The 17,119-nt window shown below is 41.5% G+C and overlaps 1 protein-coding gene across 3 annotated transcripts in view; it reads right to left on the bottom strand.

The window, feature by feature from the left end:
• The window catches only part of brf1b (BRF1 RNA polymerase III transcription initiation factor subunit b), a 132,600-nt gene that overhangs the window by 40,489 nt on the left and 74,992 nt on the right, over positions 1 to 17,119 (bottom strand). The gene's annotated exons all lie outside the window — the stretch shown is intronic.

Below are 17,119 nucleotides of genomic sequence, written 5' to 3'. Positions count from 1 at the left end.
TTTGGTGCCCTCGGAACCTTGCATGCCTTCAGGCGTGACTCTGTGATTACTGCGCAGTCAGGTAATTCATTGGAGAGGGAGGCCATTTTGAAACGGAGAGATAATCTTCTCCGCCTCGCTGGAGTCTGGAGTGTTCAGAGTCTCTGAGACAATGCGATGCTACGCTGTTTAGTATTTACCCAAGTTGCATCAATAATGTAGGCGGACCCCGGGCCGCCTTTGTGGTATACTGTAATTGTCGTAACAGGCTTAGCGGTGAGAGCTGAGAGGATTTTGTTTTATTTGGAGAGATTTTGGAATTGTCTTCCACTGCAATGTGTGTTTTGTATTAATCTCCAGCACCCATTATAATGTTGCATATTCAGGCAGATACAAGGGAAATACACAGAGAGCCTGGTATAATGACTGACACCATTACATATTCATATTGTGTGATGCAGTTCATCAATATGCTCACGTTTATCAGTTGTTTAAATTATGATTAGTTAAATGAATAGTTAAAGTCCAAAGGTAGAACAGAGGGAAAAAACTATAGAAAGTTGACTTGTGGCATAAGAGATCTGGCCTCTACTTAGCGAAAAAGGATAACAATCTCAAAAGTGATACAGTAAAAATACTCTCCATACAGTCCACATACTCTTTACATAGAAGGACTGGATGTGTGACCAGGACACCACTATTACCAAACAACATAAATAGCCCTACCTAAATAAGAATCTAAATAAGATTCTCCTGTCCCCATAGTTCATTTCACCTCAAACTGTCACTAAGCAACGGTTTGTGACAACAGAGCAACTTTCAAAACCAGCAGCGCACAATCTCATTTGACCCATCTTTCTTTTTCAAACTCTTCCAATGGCTTCCATTTCTAAAAGAGGCATCATCCCTGACATTCTTATTCCAGGATCTCTTTCCTCCGTTTCCGAGACTCTCCTGACTTCAAAGACTTATTTTGTGTGATAAAGACAAGGTTTGCTGGATCATTAAGAGATATGAAAATTTTATTTTACCAGGTAAGTTGACTGAGAACACATTCTCATTTACAGCAACAACCTGGGGAATAGTTACAGAGTAGAGGGGGATAAATGAGCCAATTGTAAACTGGGAATTTTTAGGTGACCGTGATGGTTTGAGGGCCAGATTGGGAATTTAGCCAGGACACCAGGGTTAACACCCCTAATCTTACGATAAATGCTATGGGATCTTTAATGACCTCAGAGAGTCAGGACACCCGTTTTAACATCCCTATCTAAAAGACGGCACCCTACACAGGGCAGTGCCCCTAATCACTGCCCTGGGGCATTGGGATAATTTTTAGACCAGAGGAAGGAGTGCCTCCTACTGGCCCTCCAACACCACCACTTCCAGCAGCATCTGGTCTCCCATCCAGGGACTGACCAGGACCAACCCTACTTAGCTTCAGAAGCAAGCCAGCAGTGGTATGCAGGGTGGTATGCTGGGATAGTTTAACAGCTTAGCGCAATATCTAACAATAGGGACCTATGTCGATGTTCTTAAGCAGGTTTGGTGAATGTCGTAATGGTAGACTTTGGGAGATGACATTAGCATAAACACTGGGGAAACTTCCTGGTTTAGAAGCTCTTTTTGGGAAGAGCCATATGTTATTTAGATGTGGGCCTATAAGGTATAAGACACCTTCACTACATAAGTAGCCACGTAGCATAGATCTCAATTGATAGCTATGCAACAGAAAAAGGCAACCAGAAACGAGCATTCAAAAGAACGAGCCGTGTGTGCCAAGCTGCCAAGAAGATCAAGGGAACGCCAGAGAACGGGGTTGGTGGAAACCCATCATGAGAAATAGCAGCCAAGATATGGGTCACAATCTGTCAGCCATCTTAGTGCCTTCATTATGCTGTCATTTGGAGGGTTTGGATGGGACACTGCAACGACTGATACAGGACGTCGTACTGTGATGAAAATAGCAGTTGTGGGGGACAGAGAGACAGAGAGAGAGACAGAGACAGAGACACAGAGAGAGAGAGAGAGAGATTAATTTACAGATCTGGGGATTATCTATCCAAGTGTCACTGTGAATTTCAATCCAAATGACACAGCAATATAGAGTATCCTTCTTGGTGACAGATCTAGTCACAGGCAGCTACCATCTTTGGACTGTGCTTCCATGTATAATGGCAACAAAGCTGCCATACCTCAGACTCTCTAACGTTCTGTATGTTCAATCAATTCCATTGTGTATTCCATTCAATTACATTATTTTCAATTAACTTCCAATTCAATGGAGGGTGAGAGAGAGACAGAGAGAAAGAGAGAGAGAGAGAAACCCAAAGACAGACATGAAAAGAGAAGTGAAAGGGGAGGACAATAAAAAGCAGAGCAGAGCAAGATTGTTTCCAGCATATATTTCCAGCATATTGACAGGGGTCCCCAGTGGCCAGACTGTCTGTTATGTAAGACTGGAGTTGGGGCTGCCAGTAAGCGTTAGCCACAAATGCACACAGGCACAGAAATGACTCCCTGCACGTTCAGGGGCCGTCTTGGGGTCAACAACAAGGCAGTACAGAGCTGCATAGACACAGGGTTATGTAGCTTGCAGACAGGAATACTGTGTGTGTGTGTGTGTGTGACTGTGTGTGGACTGCTTGCTCGGAGTGAGGAGTGGAACTGATATTTCCAATATTCGAACATTGATGGTGAGAAAGTTCCAAAGGATAAAAACTTTAATAGTGAGAAACTGGTTACCGAGATTTACCGCCCAACCCCACTCCTGTTTCCTGGGATGAATAAACGTTCATTTATTCAGGGTAGCCCAATTGAGACCAGTGTCTCTTTCCCAATGGTGACCTAAGTACAAACATTCTCACAAACAGGAAGATAAATGTACATTACAAATAAAACAAGAAGAATGAAAATAACCACAAGGCACAACCTCAACACCACAATTTCTACAAATAAACCACTACAATCAATCGAAACAACTGCAATTAATTCATTCAACACTAGAGTCCTAAACTGCACTATCGGCAACAGGGAATTAAGATGCAAGGATTTTGGGGGGTTATTTCAACATTGGGGGGGGAACTAAAACTAAAGGAGGATTTAGCTAAATGGTTGAGACCAGAGGGACCTAAATAGTTAATCAATCCTTCGAGCAGGTTTGGTAGCTCATTCTTTTATGTGTTAGAAACAAAGTTAAGTAAACTGGAATCTTGAGTAGAAGTGATCTACGGCACTTTAAAGAGGACCAGCCAACCTATTGATACAGGATGCAGTGGAGATTATTAAAACTGTCACCTGTGATAAAGCGAAGGGTGCTAGTCGGCATCCAAAGGTTTAAGAGTAGTGGCTCACGCAATCTGGTAAATGGTGTCACCATAGTCAAGAACTGGCAGGAAAGTTGACTGTACAATATGCTTCCTGCTATTTAGGGAGAGCCATGATCTACTTCTAGCTCATCCATATATATATTTTTTTTTTGCATTAAATCTTTGTTAATCTAAATGCTCAGATATTTATAGGAGAGAACCCGATCGATGGGAGAACCATCCAATGAATAAATATGTAGCCCATCTGAAACTTCTTTGTGAGAATTGGAGAACAACAGTCTTACCTGCATTAAGTACAAGTTCTAAACAAACAAGGGCTTTCTGTAAGGCAACAAAGTCACATTGCATCTCTAACATAGCCTGGTCAACAGTTGGGGTAATGGAATATATACCAGTGTCGTCTGCATACAGATAGACCAATATTATTTATTAAATTGTAACGAGAACAGGCCCCAGTACCAGCCCCTGCAGTAAAACCTTTTGTAATATCCAGGAAACTAGACTTGACACCATCAGAAATCACGCATTGAGTCCTATCTGACAGACGATTCTCAAACCACATGCAAGAAGCCTGATCCAGGCTATTTCACCTAACCTTTGAATGAGAGTGTTTTGGTCAACAGTGTAAAAGGCCTGGGAAAGGTCTATAAATAAGGCAGCACAATGATTTGTATGATCTAAACTATTCAACACATCATGTAAAACAAGCGTAGCAGCTGAAACAGTGTCTAGGTATAAACTGAATTGGTGCACATTAAGAAGAGAGTGAGAAGTTAAAAATATTCTTAGCTGACAGTTGGCCAGGGATTCTAAAACTTTGGAAAGACAAGATCATTTGGAGATTGGACGGTAGTTATCTAAGTCAGAAGGATCTTCTCCTTTATGTACGGGGAGGACATGTGCTGCTTTCCAGATTTTAGGGATAACACCAGAAACAACTGTCAAGTAAAAAATATGGGTCAATGGTTCTACAATAACTGGTGCAGGGAACTGCAGTAAAAAGGGATTAAGTGAGTCAGCGCATATGGATTTAAAAAAAACATCAATCTTTAGCAAAGCACTTAGTACATCATAGATATCAAGTAGATGAAATGAAAATAAAGTATGTGAGTCTGTTAGTGCATCATTCTCTACAATCTTTTCTGAGGTGAATAGAGGACTCTCTAGTACAATGATATGAATTTCTTTGAGATTATCCTTTCAAATACGTTGCCAGCTGAAGCAAAATGCACTACAAATGAACATTTTGTTTAGTATGGGACCAGAGGCTGTCAAAATCTGCTGGGGCAAGAAAGGGTTGTAGTTTTGTTTCAAAGTTTGACCACTTTCCTGAAGTTGGATTACCACCACTCTCATATACACAATTAAATAAATATGTTGATTTTGCTTTTCTAACCAGATAAAGACATTTATTTTTCAATTGTCTGAAGGACTGCCAATCTGATGTAGAATTAGTTAGTCTAGCATTAGCACAAACTAAATGTATTTCCGGTAATTTCAGACAATTTATGCTTGAACCAAGGATTAGAACTGTTTTCACCCTTAGCATTTTGTGCGGCGCATGTTCATCTGCAACATCTCTTATGCAGGCAATGGGACAACTGATATATCCCATTGGCTGTAAACTCATGAGGGGTATTTCTTAGAATAATATCAAAGAGAGAAGATTTTCCAGGGTGTTTAAAGTTGGGGCGAGTTGGTTTAGTTATCAGCCGAGTTAGATTTAGCTCAGTACAAATATCTTTAAGCCCATCAGATACCGGAATCAACCAATCCAGATTAACATCGCCCATTATTAATAATTCGGATTTAGCATAGTTAGACAGCAGGTCACACAATTTGATCAGAGCATAAATTATAATACATTACTTCTATGAACAGCATGATGTGAAATGGAACTGTTCAATGATATGCAATGTCTAAATCTGTCCTCTCTACAACCTTCTCTGCTCTACTATCTGCATGATCAGTCATCAACGCTCAGGGTGGGGACAGACAGCTCATCTCAGTATAGAATGCAGTTCACAATGCACGTGTCATCTCATCAGCTGGAACCTTTTCTTCTTGTGTCAGGTACGTTTGCTGCAGAATAGCCTATTCTACTGTTAAAATTAGGACTAATACAGTGCATTCAGAAAGTATTCAGACCCCTTGACTTTTCCCACATTTTGTTACATTACAGCCTTATTCTAAAATGTATTACATTGATTTCCCCTCAGTAATCAACACGCAATACCCCATAATGACAATGCAAAAACAGGTTTAGAAATGTTTGCACATATTTTTTTATATATTTTTTTTTATATCACATTTACATAAGTATTCAGACCCTCTACTTGGGTATGACGCTACAAGCTTGGCACACCTGTATTTGGGGAGTTTCTCCCATTCTCCTCTGCAGATCCTCTCAAGTTCTGCCAGGTTGGATGGGGAGCGTCGCTGCACAGCTATTTTCAGGTCTCTCAAGAGATGTTCGATCGGGTTCAAGTCCAGGCTCTGGCTGGGCCACCCAAGGACATTCAGAGACTTGTCCCAAAGCCACCCCTGTGTTGTCTTGGCTGTGTGCTTAGGGTCGTTGTCCTGTTGGAAGGTGAACCTTCGCCCCAGTCTGAGGTCCTGAGCGCTCTGGAGCAGGTTTTCACCAAGGATCTCTCTGCACTTTGCTCCGTTCATCTTTCCCACAATCCTGACTAGTCTCCCAGTCCCTGCCACTGAAAAACATCTCCACAGCATGATGCTGCCACCACTACGCTTCACCGTAGGGATGGTGCCAAGCGTCCAGACGTGACGCTTGGCATTCAGGCAACATTTTTTGGGGCAAACTCCAAGCGGGCTGTCATGTGCCTTTTACTGAGGAGTGGCTTCTGTCTGGCCACTCTACCACAAAGGCCTGATTGTAAGTTTCTCCCATCTCCACAGAGGAACTCTGGAGCTCTGTCAGAGTGACCATTAGGTTCTTGGTCACCTCCCCGACCAAGGCTCTTCTCCCCCGATTGCGTAGTTTGGCCGGCCGGCCAGCTCTAGGAAAATTCTTGGTGGTTACAAACTTATTCCACTTAACAATGATGGAGGCTACTGTGTTCTTGAGGACCTTCAATGCAGCAAGATTTTTTTGGTACTCTTCCCAGATCTGTGCCTTGAAAAAAATCCTGTCTCGGAGCTCTATGGACAATTCCTTTGTTTTTGCTCTGACATTTACATTTAAGTCATTTAGCAGACGCTCTTATCCAGAGCGACTTACAAATTGGTGCATTCACCTTATGATATCCTTATGCACTGTCAACTGTGGGACCTTATATAGACAGGCCTTTCCAATCAACTGAATGTATCACAGGTGGACTCCAATCAAGTTGAAGAAACATCTCAATGATGATCAATGCTCAATTTCGAGTTTCATAGCAAAGGGTTTGAATACTTATGCAAATACGGTATTTCTGTTCTTTATTTTAAATACATCAACAAACATTTCTAAAAACCTGTTTTCGCTTTGTCATTATCGGATACTGTGTGTAGATTGATGATATTTAAACACGTTTCTTAAAATCAATTTTAGAATAAGACTAACGTAACAAAATGTGGAAAAGTCAAGAGGTCTGAATACTTTCCGAATGCACTGTGTATCTGAATCCAGTCGACTTATTTTTTAATTGTAAAGATGATTTTTATTATTGCAGCTGCAGAGTTTTAAAACAGCCTATCACTCTAAATTGGCTGCTTTAAATCAGTACAAAATAGATAATCCTGTTCAAGATTGATATATATACTGTACACACATATGTATATATAGTACCAGTCAAAAGTTTGATACATCTACTCATTCAAGGGTTTTTCTTTATTTTCACTATTTTATACATAGTAGAATAATAGTGAAGACATCAAAACTATGAAATAACACATATGAAATCATGTAGTAACCAAATAAGTGTTAAACAAATCAAAATAGTAGCCACCCTTTGACTTGATGACAACTTTGCACACTCTTGGCATTCTCTCAACCAGCTCCATGAGGAATGCTTTTCCAACGGTCTTGAAGGAGTTCCCACATATGCTGAGCACTTGTTGGCTGCTTTTCCTTCACTCTGCGGTCCAACTCATCCCAAACCATCTCAATTGGGTTGAGGTCAGGTGATTGTGGAGGCCAGACCATCTGATGCAGCACCATCACTCTCCTTCTTAGTCAAATAGCCCTTACACAGCCTGTGTAAGGAGGTGTGTTTTGGGTCATTGTCCTGTTGAAAGACAAATGATAGTCCCACTAAGCGCAAACCAGATGGGATGGCGTATCACTGCAGAATGCTGTGGTAGCCATGTTGGTTAAGTGTGTCTTGAATTCTAAACAAATCACTGACGGTGTCACCAGCAAAGCACTCCCACACCATCACACGTCTCCCTCCATGCTTCCCGGTGGGAACCAGACATACAGAGATCATCCGTTCACCTTCTCTACATTTCACAAAGATATGGCGGTTGGAGCCATTTGGACTCATCAGATCAAAGGACTGATTTCCACCAGTCTAATGTCAATTGCTTGTGTTTCTTGGCAAAAGCAAGTCTCTTCTTATTATTGGTGTCCTTCAGTAGTGGTTTCTTTGCAGCAATTCGACCATGAAGGCCTGATTCACACAGTCTCCTCTGAACAGTTGATGTTGAGATGTGTCTGTTGAACTCTGTGAAGCATTCATTTGGGATGCAATTTCTGTCGCTGATAATTCTAATGAACTTATCCTAAGCAGCAGAGGTAACTCTGAGTCTTCCTTTCCTGTGGGTGGTCCTAATGAGAGCCAGTTTCATTATAGCGCTTGATGGTTTTTGCGACTGCACTTGAAACTTTAAAAGTTCTTGAAATGTTCCAGATTGACTGACCTTCATGTCTTAAAGTAATGATGGACTGTCATTTCTCTTTGCTTATTTGAGATGTTCTTGCCATAATATGGACTTGGTCTTTCACCAAATAGGGCTATCTTCTGTATACCTTGTCACAAAAAAACTGATTGGCTCAAATGCATTAAGAAGGAAAGAAATTAACTTTTAACAAGGCACACCTGTTAACTGATATGCATTCTATTTGACTACCTCATGAAGCTGGTTGAGAGAATGCCAAGAGTGTGCAAAGCTGTCATTAAGGCAAAGGGTGGCTACTTATATTTTGATTTGTTTAACACTTTTTTTGGTTACTACATGATACAATATGTGTTATTTCATAGTTGTGATGTCTTCACTATTATTCTACAATGTATAAAATAGTGAAAATAAAGAAAAACCCTTGAATGAGTAGGTGTTGTAGGCGCTGCGCCCCCCCCTACCGACCCATTCGTGCACCCTACCACAGTTTGGGAATCACTGAGCTAGGTACTACCACTAACCAAGACAAGGGAACATGCTAGCCTGAACCCAGGACTGTTTATGTTCAAGACTTATCCATGCTGCCATTCAAGCCAAAGAAGGAGTGGCATGACAGTACCCAGGCTAGGAACAGGCCGCATTAGAACAGGCCTACAGTAAGACTGCCTCTTCGACAGTCAGCATATTTCAAGGAAGAGTGTGCTCCAGCTACAGATGTACACTTGACTGAGCATTGTCCCAAATTACATAACAAATTATGTAAATAATTATGAAATATACATGAAACAGCCTTGGCACTCCTGTCGTAACTAACAAACACACACACACAAACAAACACACACGTCAACATAATTAGCCTAAATATGATTAAAATAATACAAATATTCAAAAAATGTACCAAAACGTGTTATGATATTACATTTGCAGCAAATTGCCTAGTAATGGTTATAAGAGCTATAAGAGCTCCTTTCACCTCAAAGAACACAGAGTGACATTTTAGCGGAAGGTATATAAGGTATATGAGTGCAAGTTTATGTGTGTGGGAGAGTGTGTGTGTGTGTGTGTGTGTGTGTGTAGTCCATAAGATCATTTCAGGCCACAAGCTGTTTAAAACGTGTGTTGGGAACAGAGCGTAAGATATGTGTGCATCTACCGTATGTGTGTGTATGGGAAGGGATGTTAGTGAATGTGTACGCATGCATGAACGCATACACAGTGTGAGATAACAGTACACTCCTGCTCTACACAAAAGGAAAATTAAGCCATTCTCAATCTCATTTAGCAATGTAAAACATTGAGTGCAATCCTACATAATAGCATTGGAAAATAAGAGGAAGACTGCTTTTGGGCTATACAAGGATACATCTGCCGAATAGAAATGTGTAGAAACATTTTACATTTTAGTCATTTAGCAGACACTTTTATCCAGGGCGATTTACAGTTACTGTATTCATCTTAAAACAGCTAGGTGGGACAACCACATATCACAGTCATAGTAGGTACATTTTTCCTCAACAAAGTAGCTATCAGCAAAATTAGAGCTAGTAAGAGGGAAAAGAGTCAAGCGCAAGTGTTAGTTCACAAAGGCTTTACTACATTTGGGGGGGACGGTTGAGGAGGGGGCGCTGTGGGATTATTTAAGATAATCTTTTCGGAAGATGGGCAGGGACTCTGCTGTCCTAGCTGATTCCACAATTGGGGTGCCAGGACAGAGCGGTGGGAAGGCCAAGAGGGTGGGAAGGGGGTGGGAAGGCCAAGAGACCAGAGGTGGCAGAATGGAGTACTCGGGTTGGGTGTAGAGTTTGAGTAGAGGCTGAAGGTATAGGGAGGGGCAGTTCCTTTTGCTGCTCTGTAGGCAAGTACAATGGTCTTGTTGTGGATGTAAGCTTCGACTGGAAGCCAGTGGAGTGTGCGGAGGAGTGGGGTAACATGGGAAAACACAAACATTCTAGAAACATTGTACTAATGACTTTCAGAGGAATCCTATTCTATTCACATTGGACAAATATTATGATATCATATCGCATTGCATTGTACAACTACAGTCGTGGCCAAAAGTTGAGAATGACACAAATATTAATTTTCACAAAGTCTGCTGCCTCAGTTTGTATGATGGCAATTTGCATATACTCCAGAATATTATGAAGAGTGATCAGATGAATTGCAATTAATTGCAAAGTCCCACTTGCCATGCAAATTAACTGAATCCCCAAAAAACATTTCTATTGCATTTCAGCCCTGCCACAAAAGGACCAGCTGACATCATGTCAGTGATTCTCTCGTGAACACAGATGTGAGTGTTGACAAGGACAAAGCTGGAGATCACTCTGTCATGCTGATTGAGTTCAAATAACAGACTGGAAGCTTTCTAAGGAGGGTGGTGCTTGGAATCATTGTTCTTCCTCTGTCAATCATGGTTACCTGCAAGGAAACACGTCCCGTCATCATTGCTTTGCACAAAAAGAGCTTCACAGGCAAGGACATTGCTGCCAGTAAGATTGCACCTAAATCAACCATTTATCGGATCATCAAGAACTTCAAGGAGAGCGGTTCAATTGTTGTGAAGAAGGCTTCAGGGCGCCCAAGAAAGTCCAGCAAGCGCCAGGACCGTCTCCTAAAGTTGGTTCAGCTGCGGGATCGGGGCACCACCAGTACAGAGCTTGCTCAGGAATGGCAGCAGGCAGGTGTGAGTGCATCTGCACGCACAGTGAGGCAAAGACTTTTGGAGGATGGCCTGGTGTCAAGAAGGGCAGCAAAGAAGCCACTTCTCTCCAGGAAAAACATCAGGGACAGACTGGTATTCTGCAAAAGGTACAGGGATTGGACTGCTGAGGACTGGGGTAAAGTCATTTTCTCTGAAGAAATCCCCTTTACGATTGTTTGGGGCATCCGGGAAAAAAGCTTTTCCGGAGAAGACAAGGTGAGCGCTACCATCAGCCCTGTGTCATGGCAACAGTAAAGCACCCTGAGACCATTCATGTGTGAGGTTGCTTCTCAGCCAAGGGAGTGGGCTCACTCACAATTTTGCCTAAGAACACAGCCATGAATAAAGAATGGTACGAACACATCTTCCGAGAGCAACTTCTCCCAACCATCCAGGAACAGTTTGGTGACAAACAATGCATTTTCCAGCATGATGGAGCACCTTGCCATAATGCAAAAGTGATAACTAAGTGGCTCGGGGAACAAAACATCAATATTTTGGGTCCATGGCCAGGAAACTCCCCAGACCTCAATCCCATTGAGAACTTGTGGTGTTCCTCAAGAGGTGGGTGGACAAACAAAAACCCACACATTTTGACAAACTCTAAGCATGGATTATGCAAGAATGGGCTGCCATCAGTCAGGATGTGGCCCAGAAGTTAATTGACAGCATGCCAGGGCGGATTGCAGAGGTCTTGAAAAAAAATGGTCAACACTGCAAATATTGACTCTTTGCATCAACTTCATGTAATTGTCAATAAAAGCCTTTGACACTTATGAAATGCTTGTAATTATACTTCAGTATTCCATAGTAACATTTGACAAAAATATCTAAAGACACTGAAGCAGCAAACTTTGTGGAAATTAATATTTGTGTCATTCTCAGAAATTTTGGCCACGACTGTACATAAAAATAAGTGTTGCATCAGATCGGCAGAGGGCTATATATGACGCATTTCAGGAAGCTAGGTGTATGTCGCACGTCACTACTTCACAAGAGAGACATTTCAACATATACATTTTTTAATCAATTGCGTTTTTTGGTAGAAATGCCTTCTGGAACATATGAACGTTCATGGGCCTTAATAACAAACTTGTATTCCATCTGTAAATACAAATAACACTGTTAAATTACTAGCCTAGTTGATTTAGCCACGGAAAAATACAGGAACCTTCCATGATTGGCTGAGATAATGGATGGAATTGTATGTGCAGGGAGATAAGTTTGGATTGGCCTGCCATGTAGCATGCTTCTGTCTATAACGTGAGCTGATCAGTGTGTGTTGATACTCCTTTCTACCTCAGCGCTTTTGAAAGATATAACGTTAGCCATCGAGAACTACAAAAGTTTTGCTACTTTTCACAACAACATTGATGCCCTGAATTTAGCAGCAGCGATCAGACAGATTGTGATGGGCTACTTTCTGCACACGCAACGGGCAGTGTGAACCGGAGTGACTTGACACAATGCTGGTCAAACAAGATGTATACTGAACAAAAATATAAACCAACTTGCTAAAATTTCAACAATTTTACTGAGTTACAGTTCATAAGGAAATCTGCAGATTGAAATCAATTCATTAGGCCCTAATCTATATATTTCACATGACAGTGCAGTGGCGCAGCAATGGGTGGGCCTGGGAGAGCATAGGCCCGTCCACTGGAGGAGCCCAGCCATTCAGAATTTGTTTTTTACCAACAAAGGGCTTTATTACAGACAGAAATAGTCCTCAGTTTCATCAGCTATCCAGGTGGTCTCAGACGATCCCGCAGGTGAAGAAGTCAGATGTGGAGGTCCTGGGCTGGCATGGTTACATGGACCTACTGCCAAATTCTCTAAAAGGATGTTGGAGGCGGATGGTAGAGAAATTAACATTAGATTCTCTGGCAAAAGCTCTGGTGGATATTGCTGCAGTCAGTCAGCATGCCAATTGCACGCTCCCTCAAAACTTGAGACATCTGTGGCATTGTGTTGTGTGACAAAACTGCACAGTTTAGAGTGGCCTTTTATTGTACCCCAGGCCAAGGTACACCTGTGTAATGATCATGCTGTTTAATCAGCTTCTTGATATGCCACACCTGTCAGGTGGATGGATTATCTTGGCAAAAGAGAAATGCTCACTAACAGGGATGTAAACCCGTTTTTTTGTGCGTATGGAACATTTCTGGGATCTTTTATTTCAGCTCATGAAACATGAGACCAACGCTTTACATGTTGCGTTTATATTTTTGTTCAGTATAGCTATAAACAAAACTGAGTTAAATGGTTCCTGTCTGCCGTGAAGTGTTCATCCATGTATACTGGTAAGAGTCTAGCTACATCTTCAGATATTATACGTTTCTAATTTTGTCATTAAGTCATTTTCATTGCAAGTTAAAGCCTACTGTGAGCAAGCTAGCGAACGTTAGCTTGCTTGCTGGCTCACTAGCTAATGTTAAGTGTATGATCTGTGTAGTAATATTATTTGAATCAGAAATCCAATTGTATTTCTAGTTATAGCCTAATGTTAGCTAGCTAACATTGAACCTAGTTGGTTAGCTGTAGCTGTAGCTACATGCAGATTCATACTACAGCTATGACAATGTTTGTTTTGTAGTAGTATGAGTTGGGATTATGCCGGTTCATTGTTTAGCTAGCTAGCCAACTAGCTACATGTCTAAACAATAGACTCCACTTCGCCAGATGATTACATGACCATCAAGTTAACCAGGTGTGTCTGGGGGTGATTACGGCCATCTATTGCATTTCATGAACATGTGTACATGTCTATAGACAATAGTGACCTAATTTAGACAAGTGTGTCAGGTAAACATCATCTAATAATTAGAAAATATTTATAAAATATTTTTATTTGGACACTTTCTGTTTTTGATATGGCTACCACTTCTGTATCCTGTTCATGTGACAAATAAACATAGATTGTATTGTATATAGTGTGTTTACCAGAGAAAGTAATGTGAAGAACAACATGACCTGCACCAAAGTCAGATTATGATATACAGTGCCTTCGGAAAGTATTCAGACCTATTTACTATTTCCACATTTTATTACATTACAGCCTTATTCTAAAATTGATAAAATAAATAAAAAAATCCTCAGCAATCTAACCCATACTGACAAAGCTGAGACATGTTTTTAGACATTTTTTGCAAATGTATTAAAAACATAAAACATAAATACCTTATTTAGGTAAGTATTCAGATCCAGATCCTTTTCGAAATTGAGCTCAGGTGCATCTTGTTTCCATTGATCATCCTTGAGATGTTTTTACAACTTGATTGGAGTCCACCTGTGGTAAATTCAATTGACTGAGCATGATTTGGAAAGGCCATCACCTGTCTATATAAGGTCCCACAGTTGACAGTGCATGTCAGAGAAAAACCAAGCCATGAGGTTAAAGAAATTGTCCGTAGAGCTCAGAGACAGGATTGTGTCGAGGCACTGATCTGGGGAAGGGTACCGAAACATTTCTGCAGCATTGAAGGTCCCCAAGAACACAGTGGCCTACATAATTTTTAAATGGAAGAAGTTTGGAACCACCAAGACTCTTCCTAGAGCTAGCCGCCTGGCCAAACTGAGCAATCGGGGGAGAAGGGCCTTGGTCAGGGAGGTGACCAAGAACCCAATGGTCACTCTGACAGAGCTCTAGAGTTCCTCTGTGGTGATGAGAGAACCTACCAGAAGGAAAACCATCTCTGCAACACTCTACCAATCAGGCCTTTATGGTACGTGGCCAGAAGGAAGTCACTCCTCTGTAAAAGGCACAAGACAGCCCACTTGGAGTTTGCCAAAAGGCACCTAAAGACTCTCAGACCATGAGAAAATCTCAGTCCATGAGATTCTCTGGTCTGATGAAACCAAGATCGAACTCTTTGGCCTGAATGCCAAGTGTCACGTCTGGAGGAAACCTGGCACCATCTCTGCGGTGAAGCATAGTGGTGGCAGCATCAGGGACTGGGAGGCTAGTCAGGATTGAGGGTAAGATGAAAGGAGCAAAGTACAGAGATTCATAATGAAAACTTTCTTAAGAGCACTCAGGACCTCAGACTGGGCGATGGTTCACCTTCCAACGACCCTAAGCACACAGCCAAGCAACGCAGGAGTCTCTGAATGTCTTTGAGTGGCCCATCCACAGCCTGAACCCGATCTAACATGTCTGGAGAGACCTGAAAATAGATGATCAGCAACGCTCCCCATCCAGCCTGACAGAGCTTGAGAGGATCTGCAGAGAAGAATTGGAGTAACTCCACAAATACAGGTGTGCCAAGCATGTAGCATCATATCCAAGAAGACTGCCAAAGGTGCTTCAACAAAGTACTGAGTAAAGGGTCTGAATACTTATGTAAATGTGAGCTTATTATTTTTAATAATTTAGCAAAACATTATAAAAACTGTTTTGACTTTGTCATTATGGGGTATTGTGTATAGATTGATGAGGGAAAAAACATTTTAATACATTTTACAATAAGGTTGTAACCTAACAAAAAGTCAAGGGGTCTGAATACTCTTCAAAGGCACTGTAGGCCAAGGACTAGATAAAAATACACTTTATCTGGAGTTTTTCGTTATTGTAGGCTACTACTTTTGCCACTTTTAGTCTTAAAATCTTTGGTTGTTTACTATGCTACTCACTCTGTTTAGCACATGGCTTCACATGTGAATCCTTAAAGAGATGGGTGCGGCTAAGGCTTAAGAGAGTGTGAACAATGCTTAATGGGTGTAGAAAATTAAGAACTCTCCAGTTGATGTACCAAAACATTCAAGGGACATTTTCTCAAAAGTGGGGTTACAAGTTTATCAACTTTCAAAGCAGAATTACTGTATCATTGTTCCTCAACTGCAGTGTATGATATACACATTTCTAGCTCTGAGTATCTACTTTTATGCAATTTAAAAAACACAATTTAAAATGTTGCTACATCGGACTGAATCCAGGTGGTGGGTCACATATTTGTAACATGACACATTACATCACATTACTGGGGCATGTAAAGCCCACCCTACACCTTTCCCCCCTATCCCCTTCCCTCCCCTTCAACATTCTCTCATTTATAAGCATAAAATGTTTCTCAGGACAATATCCAGGCTTCTCTGCTTTGTAGCCCTAGTATGTTTTCTGCGTGACAGGCCCTGAGTGTAGCTGATGTGTGTGCGACTGTGTACACCAGGAGGGGAGAAAGAGAGGAGGGTGCCGCTTGCTTGTCTCCCTTCCTGTCAGTTGTCATCTGTTCAAGGCGAGCTCCTCTGTGGTAAGCTGTCAGTTCCACACACACATTTAGATACAGTGTGTACACACACACAGAGACACACACAAACACTGCATATTCTGTCTCAGGAACCACAATAAGATATAAGAAATAGCAAATCTCCTGAGATAACACTGCAAAAAAGACAAGCCGGAACAGTGTTTCCTGTCCCTTTAAGATGGAGGCCAGGTGGTACGGCAGAGCGGAGCTGCAGCTGTACTGTCACTGGCAGGGGGGTAGGCAGGTTGGCCGGAGCAGCTGTCTAATTACATCACGGCAGGAGGTCAGCGCATGGCCAATCACCTCCTTCGCCGACACACCTTGCAGCTCCAATAGAGGACAGAGGGAGAGAGGAAGGGACCGTCTGCATGGACAGCGTAATTGAGACCTAGAAAGTCACTCAATGACGTTGACCATAGTACTACTTTCTGCATTGAAAAGGAACGTGAGGAAGGTCTGCAGTGAAAGAAAGGAAAGTCTTTAGTGAGAGCTTTTGACAACACATGGCTAGAAGCCAGGCCTGGCTAAACATGCATTTGAAGTACCAAATACATATTTGTGAAAATCTTATAGTAAGTCATTTTGTGTTTCTTCAAAAACACATTTAAGAGGTACCAGTTCCAGAGTTCATGTAAGTCTAGTCTATATTAGGAAGTATTGCAACTAGCTGATAGGAGCATATTGGCTCAAAAGGCAGAAAACCTGATTCAACAAGCAGACGGTATAGCCACTAGTAGGAATACCATCAAGTCAACCACTGTCTATGCTTTCCCTTCAGACTACAAGCCACACCATTTGCATGTTACACCCTGATGTCAACGTAAAATGCTTTGGTGTCACTCAGGGAGACGTACTCGGGCCAAACTCATTTTGAGAGATTAGAAAAATCCATAAACATTGTTGGTGTTGCATTTGTTGGTTTGTAAAAGTAATTCACATTGTAATTTTTTTATTATAAATGTCAGTCAACACTGTTTACATTTAATTTGTTAATTTCATTGGGGTAATGGAAAAAACGC

This window comes from Salvelinus fontinalis, chromosome 20 (assembly GCF_029448725.1).
Source record: "Salvelinus fontinalis isolate EN_2023a chromosome 20, ASM2944872v1, whole genome shotgun sequence".
Taxonomy (NCBI): Eukaryota; Metazoa; Chordata; class Actinopteri; order Salmoniformes; family Salmonidae; genus Salvelinus; species Salvelinus fontinalis.
The sequence above is the reverse complement of the archived record's forward strand: the minus strand, read 5'-3'. Positions and strand labels throughout refer to the sequence as shown.